The 10,579-nt window shown below is 44.7% G+C and overlaps 1 protein-coding gene across 1 annotated transcript in view; it reads right to left on the reverse strand.

Annotated features, from left to right (window-relative positions):
* The window catches only part of TRAF3IP2 (TRAF3 interacting protein 2), a 37,519-nt gene extending 37,162 nt beyond the window's left edge, over positions 1-357 (reverse strand). The window contains exon 1 of the mRNA XM_066610820.1: positions 248-357. The gene's annotated coding sequence lies outside the window, so the exon portion shown is untranslated. The remainder of the gene's footprint in view (positions 1-247) is intronic.
* Between the last annotated feature and the right edge of the window lie 10,222 nt (positions 358-10,579).

The raw sequence follows: 10,579 nt of genomic DNA on the forward strand, positions 1-10,579 counted from the left end.
CAACAACACATAAGGATCTGTTACAGTTAGGCTCTCACTGGCATTTTTTAGACCCCGATGCAAATATTTTCGATGACTCCACTTTCAAAATGTCAACATTCTTACTCAACCATTTTGCTACTGGAGAAAATTAGTGATCGAAAAGGAAACACACCCAAGCAGAGACGAATGAACGTCAGATAAAGTGGGTCAGCAGCTAGTAAGACGCATGTAGGGTGGTGCGGTAGAAAGGCTTTGAAGAGCTTACCTGAGACCCCAAAAGCAGACCACGGAGACAGAGAAAACCAGCCTGGCCTTCCTAGTCTCCCCTCCCTTCCTCGAGCTGTCACCTCTCTTTTTTTTTCCTCCTTTCTTTTCTCTCCCTCTCCCTCTGCCAGGTAAGCTGCTGAACAGGCTCTGTACCAGGAAGTAGAGCTCTTATGCAAATCAGATGAAAGCAGCATGGGATGGCTCCGTCTCAAAAGTCAGCAGGCTGTGTAAGGGGGAAAATGCCATCGATAAGAGAGGAGAGCTGCTCTGAAAGTTAAAAATTGACTGGAGATTGTTTCAGAAGGCAATACTGTTTTCTTTTCGGCTGTAAGGGGAATGGGGGGGGAAGAGAATCCACTTTGTTTTCTGCTATCAAAGTGAATGTATGAAAAATAATACCTCAATTCAAACAAAAACAGATTGAGAGCTGAATCCTTGACAGCATGCTTTAGCCTGAAGAGCCTGTGTGTTTGAAGGAAGGGGGTTTTGACCAGGGAAGGGGGTTGACCAGCAGGCCAATGAGACGGTAGTAAAAACTTTTTTATTTAACCCTTGGTAGGCCTTCTGCCTGGCCACTTATGTGTCTCTTCACACCCATGTCAGCTATGTAGCTAGTGTCTGTCTAAGGAGAGGAAAGGGGATGGGTGGGCTGGAAAATGGTTAATAAGATCTGGTATGCACTTTTGCAGCTGAGATCTTTCCCTGTCAGCCCATTCTCCAGCTCCCTGCCCTCCCCCTCCCTGCTCTGGGACCTCCTCCTCCCCATCTTTGACCCATAGCTGCTGCTGACTTACCTCTGTCAGCAGGGGCAGGGGTCTGCAGCGATGGGCACACAGAGCATCCCGACTTTCACGTCCCCTCTCATACCACCATAAATGGACTTGAGGCAGCAGATCACGCTTCGCACACATATGTAGGGGTTAAGGTTGGACCTTGAGAAAAGTAGAGCAGGTATGTCAATTACTAGAAGAGTAGCAACTTACCACTATATTGGGTACTCATAAATACACACATGAAGGTTTTTGGGTTAGGATCTGATAAAGTTTGCTCTGTCTTAAAGTTCTTGTTGTAAATAGGGGGAAAATGAAAGCGAATGTATAGGTATGTTCCTGCATGCAGGATAATAATCAAGGCGAAAGCTCTCATTGGGGAAGTGTTATTCCACCCCCCACCTTACAGCCCTGCTCTGATTTGCCCCGCCTAGCTGCTTGTAACTTTAAAATCCCATATTAGATCTGAGAGCAAACCTTTCAATGGCATGTATAATTTGGCTCTGAAGGGCACCACTGTTTGCTATTTGAAACCACTTTGACCCTGGGGTGTTACTATGATAGGGAATGAAAAGAAAATTAAAGATGTCCTTTGCTTCTAATATTGACTGGGAGCGTTTGCATATTATATTGTAAGTCACATCACACTTCATTCAATACTCAACAAAAGCACCTATCATGAGGTTCTTGTGATATGCAAATCTAGTTAACTGGAATCAATTATTATTTGATTAAATCTATAAAAAGACAGATGATTAATGAACTAAAAATCTTTAATCAGTGGAAGAGTCTCAGAAAAGAGCAAAGATGGCTCTAGAAGTATCTTTCTGTCTCTGCCTGATAATGAAGAGCCCAATCCTATACAACTTTCCAGCACCAGCACAGCTGCAATTCAGCCCTGAAAGAAGGGAACAAATATTCCCTTCCCTTGAGGAGGCCTCCGTGACTGCACTCTCATTGCAGGATGCAGTGCACACCCCAATGGCATGGTTCATTGGTGCTGGAAAATTGGATAAGATTGAACTCTTAGGGCTCAGTCCTAACTCCTTATGCCAGTGCTTTCCAGCACTGGCTTAGTGGTGCCAATGGGACGTGTGCTGCATCCTGCAGTTGGGTGTTACTCACAGAGGCCTCCTGAAAGTAAGGGAATGTGGTTCCCTTACCTCAGAGCTGCATTGCCCTTATGTCAGTGCTGGAAACCCCATAAGGGGTTAGGATTGTGCCCTTAGTCTTCAATCTCTGTTTAGAATACTGAACTTGTTGTTCCTTGTTTGCCAGTGAAGTAGACAAAGAGGGAGCTGAAACATTTTGCAGCCAAAATTCTACTAGGATGTATATTAGCCATTCAATATTTGCATGAAAATTATCTGTTATATTTTTTATGGGATTACCACATGTGGCTGCAATCCTATACATGCTGTCCTTGGAGTAAGCATCACTGAACTCAGTAGGACTTGCTTCTGAGTAAGCATGCATAGGATTGTGCTGTGTATGTTTAAAAAACAAAACAGCCACACACATTTCATTTTGATTTGATGAACCAGAAACCAGAGTAGGCATTCTTCCTGAAATTTCATTTCCTGTTCTCAACAAATAGATCTTTTTAATAGGTGTACAAGATATGACTCATGGATGATTAGGCAAACCAGTGAATATCTATGTTGTGATGTAAAAGACAACTACCACCCTACATCAAAAAACTGTAACTCCCTCCAAAGTCTCAAAATAAGTAAACAAATATATGTCTATTAAGAAAGAATTTACATGCAGCTGCAGGTTTGTACAAGAAGCATACTGGGGCCACAGAGGAAAATGAAGTTTTTCCCCCCATTGGAAATAAAGAGGAGACCCATGAGAGATAAGCTGATTTTAGGTTCAGTCTTCTTAACTACATTGCCATAAGGATGGCAAGAGTGTTTTTATAGCCAAGACAATTAGTACATTGCAGCAGATGGCAGGAAAAGCTCAGTTCTGGCACCTGGATTCAGGTCTCACCTCACCAGAGATGATCACTGTGTGGCTTTGAAAAAAAGAGGAATTATAGTGACCTGCATTGTAAGGTTGTAAGTGGGGCATACCAGCACCAACGATGTGAGCAAGTGTAGCTGGGAGGTCCTGGAGGCCAAATTTAGGCTATTAGGTAGGAAGCTGAAAGCCAGGACCCCAAAGGTAGCATTTTCGGAAGTGCTACCTGTTCCACATGCAGGGCCAGCTAGGCAAGCGGAGATCTGGGGTCTCAATGCATGGATCAGACAGTGGTGTACAGAGGAGAGGTTTAGATTCCTTAGGCACTGGGGAACATTTCGGGACACGCGGGGCCTGTACAAGAGGGACAGGCTTCACTTGAACCAGAATGGAACCAGACTGCTGGGGCATAACATTAAAAAGGTGACAGAGCAGCTTTTAAACTGACCCCTGGGGGAAAGCCGACAGGAGCTGAGGGGCATCTGGTTCGGGACTCCTCATCCCTATGGGACGAGGATGGGGTGATTAGAGAACAACAAGGTTAAGACAGAGTAGGAGATGAAATTGGGAATGGTAGCACGATGGGATGTGATAGATGGTTTGGCACAATGAGAGGTTGCAGGGATAAAGTTGCTAATAAGCAGCCCATCCTAGGGCATTCCATGTACAAATGCTTTTATGGAAATGCCCGAAGTCTCCGAGTGAAGATGGGAGAACTGGAATGTCTGGTGATGAGACAAGGCCATAAAAGCCACTTATGCTAACAAACAAAGCTGAATGAATCAAATGTCAATGCTATGTTTATGGGTGTTTATAGCTAAATTAGTTTAAAACAAATTATTGGTTTATATGTTTAAGAAATAGGGAAAATGTTATATTCATATGTTTAGCATGCTTATATGTTCAGTACCAAAAAGCATTTTGGTCTCTTCAAACTGCAAATTGCAAGCAGGCTGTAAATTAGTCTCAAGGAATGTTTCTTGGCAAACTGTCATCAGATAAAGTGAACACTTCATGAAAAAAGGGAGTATGAAGCTGGAATTTCCATCTCAGCTTAATTGCTAGTATGATAAATGAAACTAAACTGAACAGATGAATACTCTTGGAAAAAAGGCTTTTTAAACAATGTTCATTTAGGCTTCTCTTTAAATCAAAAAACAGTTTTGCCATTTTAAATGAATACTGAGAGAGTTATTTACACCAGAGCATCACAGAAGTGCCAAATAAATTACTAAGTTAGCATGCATTCTTCAATATTTTAATAATTATGGCTTAAAATGTAATTAACACATATATAAGGGCATAGTGGCTTCAGAAGTGAATTTTAGCTGTGAGAATAGTTTGATCAAAGCATAAAATACACAGAAAAGTGAAAAGCTATTTTTTACTTAAAGCCACAAGTCTGAAAATGTAATTCAAAGTTATCTGTGGCCAATCCTGAGAAAGCCCCCATTTCTGATGCCACACACCAGCCAATGAGAAGTGTAAGACTCCTCAAACAAAGGAGCCAGAATCAAATATAAGTGAGAGGCTCACACTGGAAAATTGCTCTCTGGGAGGGTTTTGGGAGCTCCCACATGGCTCTCATTGCTCTCTTCGCTTTGGACAGGAGTCCCTGAGAAGCTCGTTGCTGGCAACGAAATAAAGCTTGCAGACGATCACCACTCTTACTTACTGAGTTTGCTTTTGAACTTTGCATTTGACCTTGCAACAGTGACAAGGGAAAACATTGACATAGTGGGCATAACGGAAACCTGGTGGAATGTGGAGAATCAGTGGGATACCGCAATCCCGGGCTATAAACTCTACAGGAGGGACAGGGTGGCCCTGTTGGAGGTGGGGTGGCCATTTATGTTAAGGAAGGGATAGAATCCAGCAAAGTAGTGATTGAAGGCGGGTCCGACTCCACCATAGAATCTCTGTGGGTTCAATTACCAGGCCTGAGGAGTGATGTAATACTGGGGGCGTACTATCGCCCTCTAGACCAGAAACCAGAAGGGGACCTTGAAATGAGGAAACAGATGATGATGATGATGATGATGATGATGATGATAACTTTATTTTTATCCCACCTTTCTCCCCGAAGGAACTGAAGGCAGCTTACAACAGGTTAAAACAGATTAAAAACATAATTTAAAAACAGATAAAAGTATACAACACATATCATAAAAACAGTAGTCAGATAAAAAGTAATCAGGTAAAAAGAGCATAGAGCAGCAAATCATAAAAGAATCAGGCCTGTAACCAAGTATTTAAAAAATATTAAAAGGTGTTGAAAAGGCCGAGAACTCAGAAGGCTTGTTTAAACAGAAGGGTCTTCAGGCCTCGCCGAAAGTCTCAAGAGAGGGAGCCATTCTCAAGTCAAGGAGAAGGGAGTTCCATAACGTTGGTGCCACTACTGAGAAAGCCCTGTTTCTTGCCGCTGCTCCATGTACCTCTTTAGGCGGTGGCACTTGTAAAAAGGCCTTCTCTGATGACCTAAGCGGATGAGCTGGATTGTACGGGAGTAGGCAATCTCTAAGATACCCAGTGATATCAGGGAGGTGTAAGATCCTGTATATCAGGGAGGTATAAGATCAGGGAGGTGTCGAGGAGGGACAGGGTTGTAATCGTGGGGGACTTCAATTATCCTCACATTGACTGGGTCAATTTGTGTTCTGGTCACGAAAGAGAAACTGGATTCCTTGACATGTTAAATGACTGTGCCTTAGAGCAGCTAGTCGTGGAGCCCACCACAGGTGACTCTGGATTTGATATTATGGTACTCAGGACCTGGTTAGAGATGTAAATGTTACTGAGCCATTGGGGAACAGTGACCATGCTGTGATCTGTTTTGACATGCATGTCGGGGGAAGAGTACCACGCAAATCTGTCACAAAAACTTTTGACTTCTGACAAGCAGACTTCCCTCAAATGAGGAGGCTGGTTAGAAGGAGGTTGGAAGGGAAGGTAAAAAGAGTCCAATCTCTCCAGAGTGCATGGAGGCTGCTTAAAACAACAGTAATAGAGGCCCAGCAGAAGTGTATACCGCAAAGGAAGAAGGACTCGACTAAGTCCAGGAGGGTGCCCGCATGGCTAATGAGCCAAGTTAGAGAGGCCTTAAAGGGCAAGGAAGTTTCCTTCCGTAAATGGAAGTCTTGCCCTAACGAGGAGAATAAAAAGGAACATAAACTGTGGCAAAAGAAATGTAAGAAGGTGATACGGGAGGCCAACCAAGACTAAGAGGAACGCATGGCCAGCAAGGGGAATAATGAAAGCTTCTTCAAATATGTTAGAAGCAGGAAACCCGCCAGAGAAGCGGTTGGCCCTCTGGATGGTGAGGGAGGGGAAGGGGAGATAAAAGGAGACTTAGAGATGGCAGAGAAATTAAATGAGTTCTTTGCATCTGTCTTCATGGCAGAAGACCTTGGGCAGATACGGTTGCTCAAATAGCCCCTCCTGACCAAGGAGTTAAGGGCGCAATCCTAACGGGCACTTATGCTGGCATAGGAGCCCTGGGAGGGTCGCAAACGTGCCGTAAAGCATGTTTGCGCCTCCGTGGGAGGAAGCTGCGTCGGCGCATCTAGATGCAACAATGCAGAGGCTGGCGGTGGCTTCCTTCCCGCCGCTTGTGCCAGTGCACCCGCGCGGACACAAGCGGCGAAGGTAGGCATGGGGGGCGGGGAGGAGGCGGGCTTGCCTGCCTACTGGCTTGCCTGCTCCAGCGCAGGTTGGGATTGTGCCCTAAGTCAGATAGAGGTGAAAAGAGAAGATGTTTCAGACCTAATTGACAAATTAAAGATTAATAAGACACCGGGTCCTGATGGCATCCTCCCAAGAGTTATTAAGGAATTGAAGAATGAAGTTGCTGATCTCTTGACTAAAATATACAACTTGTCCCTCAAAATGGCCACAGTGCCAGAGGACTGGAGTAGCAAATGTCATGCCGATCTTTAAAAAGGGAAAGAGGGGGGACCTGGGAAACTATAGGCTAGTCAGCCTAACATCTATACCAGGTAAGATGGTGGAATGCCTCATCAAAGATAGAATCTCAAAACACATAGATGAACAGGCCTTGCTGAGGGAGAATCAGCATGGCTTCTGTAAGGGTAAGTCTTGCCTCACAAACCTTTTAGAATTCTTTGAAAAGGTCAACAGGCATGTGGATGCGGAAGAACCCATGGACATTATATATCTGGTGTTCTGACAAATATCCCAACTCCCTTCTAATGCCCACTTTTTGGCTAATTAACACCCTCCTTTTCCAGGAACAACAGCTGCAGTGTGCAGTGGAATGAACACAGAACTCCTTATCTATAGCAAATAACAAGAATTTATTGCTACAAACACAGACACTCCCTGCAAGTCCTCTTGTCCAGAGGCTTTCCCTCCCCAAAACTCCACTTAACTCCAGGGGTAACGTCTGAAGCCTCCAGTCCAAGTCCAAGTCCAATCTGGTCTCCAAAACACAGTCCAGTCTTCTGCAGTAGAGTTTCTCCTCTCCAGCAGTGTGTCTCCTCCAGCAGGGTCCTGGCAGTCCACTCTTCCTGTAGGCCTGGGTCAGGTAGCCCTCTTGGTCAGTGTCCAGCTTCCGGCTGGGTCAGCGTCCTGCTTGGCCAGCCCTTGGCTCCTTCTGAAGCTGCCTTTTATCCTGCAGCCCCTTGTTAAGTCCAAATTCAGCTCAGCTGTGAGCTACCTTGTTAAGTCCAAGTTAGGCTCAGCTGAGCTATCTCTTCAGTCCATGAGTCCATGCAAAGTCCCATCAAGGTCCAATGAAGCTCAGGTGTCCATCCAGGTCTCCATTGGCCTTGATTGATTACAGCTGTGGAGCCAGCCCTGCCCTTCCCAGAGCTGTCAAACAGCTGTCAAAACAGGGAATCACTGTCAACTCCACATCATCCACCTGATGATCTTCTGATCTTCCATTACATCTGGCTTATCAGAAGCCTTTCAACACAGTCCCTCACCAAAGGCTGCTGAGAACTCCACAGTCAGGGAATTTGAGGGCAGTTCCTCTCATGGATTGGGAACTGGTTGAAGACCAGGAAACAGAGAGTGGGTGTCAATGGGCAATTTTCACAATGGAGAGAAGCGAAAAACAGTGTGCCCCAAGGATCTGTCCTGGAACTGGTGCTTTTCAACCTCTTCATAAATGACCTGGCGACAGGGTTGAGCAGCGAGGTGGCTAAGTCTGCAGATGACACCAAGCTTTTCCGAGCAGTGAAGACCAGAAGCGATTGTGAGGAGCTCCAGAATGATCTCTCCAGACTGGCAGAATGGGCAGCAAAATGGCAGATGTGTTTCAATGTAAGTAAGTGTAAAGTCATGCACATTGGGGCAAAAAAATCAAAACTTTAGATATAGGCTGATGGGTTCTGAGCTGTCTGTGACAGATCAGGTGAGAGATCTTGGGGTGGTGGTGGACAGGTCGATGAAAGTGTTGACCCAATGTGCGGTGGCAGTGAAGAAGGCCAATTCTATGCTTGGGATCATTAGGAAGGGTATTGAGAACAAAACGGCTAGTATTATAATGCTGTTGTACAAATCGATGGTAAGGCCACACCTGGAGTATTGTGTCCAGTTCTGGTTGCCGCATCTCAAAAAAGACATAGTGGAAATGGAAAAGGTGCAAAAGAGAGTGACTAAGATGATTACGGGGCTGGGGCACCTTCCTTATGAGGAAAGGCTACGGCGTTTGGGCCTCTTCAGCCTAGAAAAGAGACGCTTGAGGGGAGACATGATTGAGACATACAAAATTATGCATGGGAAGGATAAAATGGATAGAGAGATGCTCTTTACACTCTCACATAACACCGGAACCAGGGGACATCCACTAAAATTGAGTGTTGGGTGAGTTAGGACAGACAAAAGAAAATATTTATTTACTCAGCGTGTGGTTGGTCTGTGGAACTCCTTGCCACAGGATGTGGTGACGGCATCTGGCCTGGACATCTTTAAAAGGGGATTGGACAAGTTTCTGGAGGAAAAATCCATTACGGGTTACAAGCCATGATGTGTATGCGCAACCTCCTAATTTTAGAAATGGGCTATGTCAGAAGGCCAGATGCAAGGGAGGGCACCAGGATGAGGTCTCTTGTTATCTGGTGTGCTCCCTGGGGCATTTGGTGGGCCGCTGTGAGATACAGGAAGCTGGACTAGATGGGCCTATGGCCTGATCCAGTGGGGCTGTTCTTATGTTCTTATGTTTCTAACGTTATAGTGTCTGGTTTGCTCCCTGGGGCATTTGGTGGGCTGCTGTGAGATACAGGAAGCTGGACGAGATGGGTCTATGGCCTGATCCACTGGGGCTCTTCTTATGTTATGTTCTTAAGACTAAATCCAAAGTTATATAGTACTCTCCAAACTAGGGCTGCAATTCTGCTTACTAGAGAGTAAGCCCCATTGAACTCAATGGGGCTTATTTCTGAGTTAAATGTACTTTGGTTCACACTGCACAGCACTGTAATAATAATAATAATAATAATAATAATAATAATAATAATAATTGTTAAGTCCCACCAATTTCAAAGACAGAGAGCTTAGCTTACCTTTTCTACTGAAAAAAAAAATGCTGGCTTCCCAGTTTGAAATCCAGATCTAGAAGTGCTCTCAAGCTTTTACAGACCTGGCAAGTTTGTTTTTCAGGCAATTTCTCTAACAATGAAAAGCGGTAATAAACAAAGCAGATTTCTCACTGTGAGCTGACAGCTGGTAGCCAGGTGGCTTCCAGAAGCCTTCCAGACCATGCATAAAGGAACATGGCAGCCAACAGAGGAAAATGATTCCCACTTGTTGGCCTGGTTACTATTTCAGGGTTTCATTTTTTTTATTTTTAGAATGAGACAGTCAGAACCCACGCTGGTGTACATGCTGTGTTTGCAGGCTAGAGCGCAAGCTGGACAATGTATTTACTGTGAATAATTAGCGATGTTCTTGAGATTTTATAAAGTGTTGGAACCAAGCCAACAAATGCCCTTGTAGGATGGGTATATTGTATTGTTGATTGTATTTTGTGCTTTTATGCAATCATTATGTGCCTCCATGAATGCCTTGGTTACAAGGTGAAAAACAGGATAAAAATATTTTAAATAAATAAAATAACATGCAAGAGGTAAGTGATGCAATGAATTGTCAAACAGCCCAATCCTATCCCCCGCCACTCTATAGTATGTGCTGGCTGATGGAGTGCATGCTTCATGCAATGGTGGAGGAGGTGATCAGGTGGCCAATGAAGGGTTAATAAAGGGCTTTTTAACTTTCCTTTTGGTAGGCCACCTAATGGGTCTCTTTGGTCCCACACCAGCTATCTTGCTGCTGTAAGTCTGAAGAGAGTAAGGGGGTGAAGTGGATTGGGAAATTGGTGATAGGATCCAGGGTGCACTTTTGCCACTGGGATCCACCCCATTCAGCTCACTCCCTGTCCTCTGCCTTGCCCCTCTCCTCCCTGAACCTCCCTCTCCCCGCCCACGAACTGCCTCTCTGGCAACTTACCTAGTTCCATACAGGCCAGGTCTTTTCATGGTGAGTGTGCAGAGCTGACAACTTCTTGCACTGCTGGTTCCAAAGCTCCCAGTAGCAGCATGCCATTTATATAGCAAGCAGTATTGCTACATTTA

The sequence above is a fragment of the Tiliqua scincoides genome, chromosome 1 (assembly GCF_035046505.1).
Source record: "Tiliqua scincoides isolate rTilSci1 chromosome 1, rTilSci1.hap2, whole genome shotgun sequence".
NCBI lineage: Eukaryota > Metazoa > Chordata > Lepidosauria > Squamata > Scincidae > Tiliqua > Tiliqua scincoides.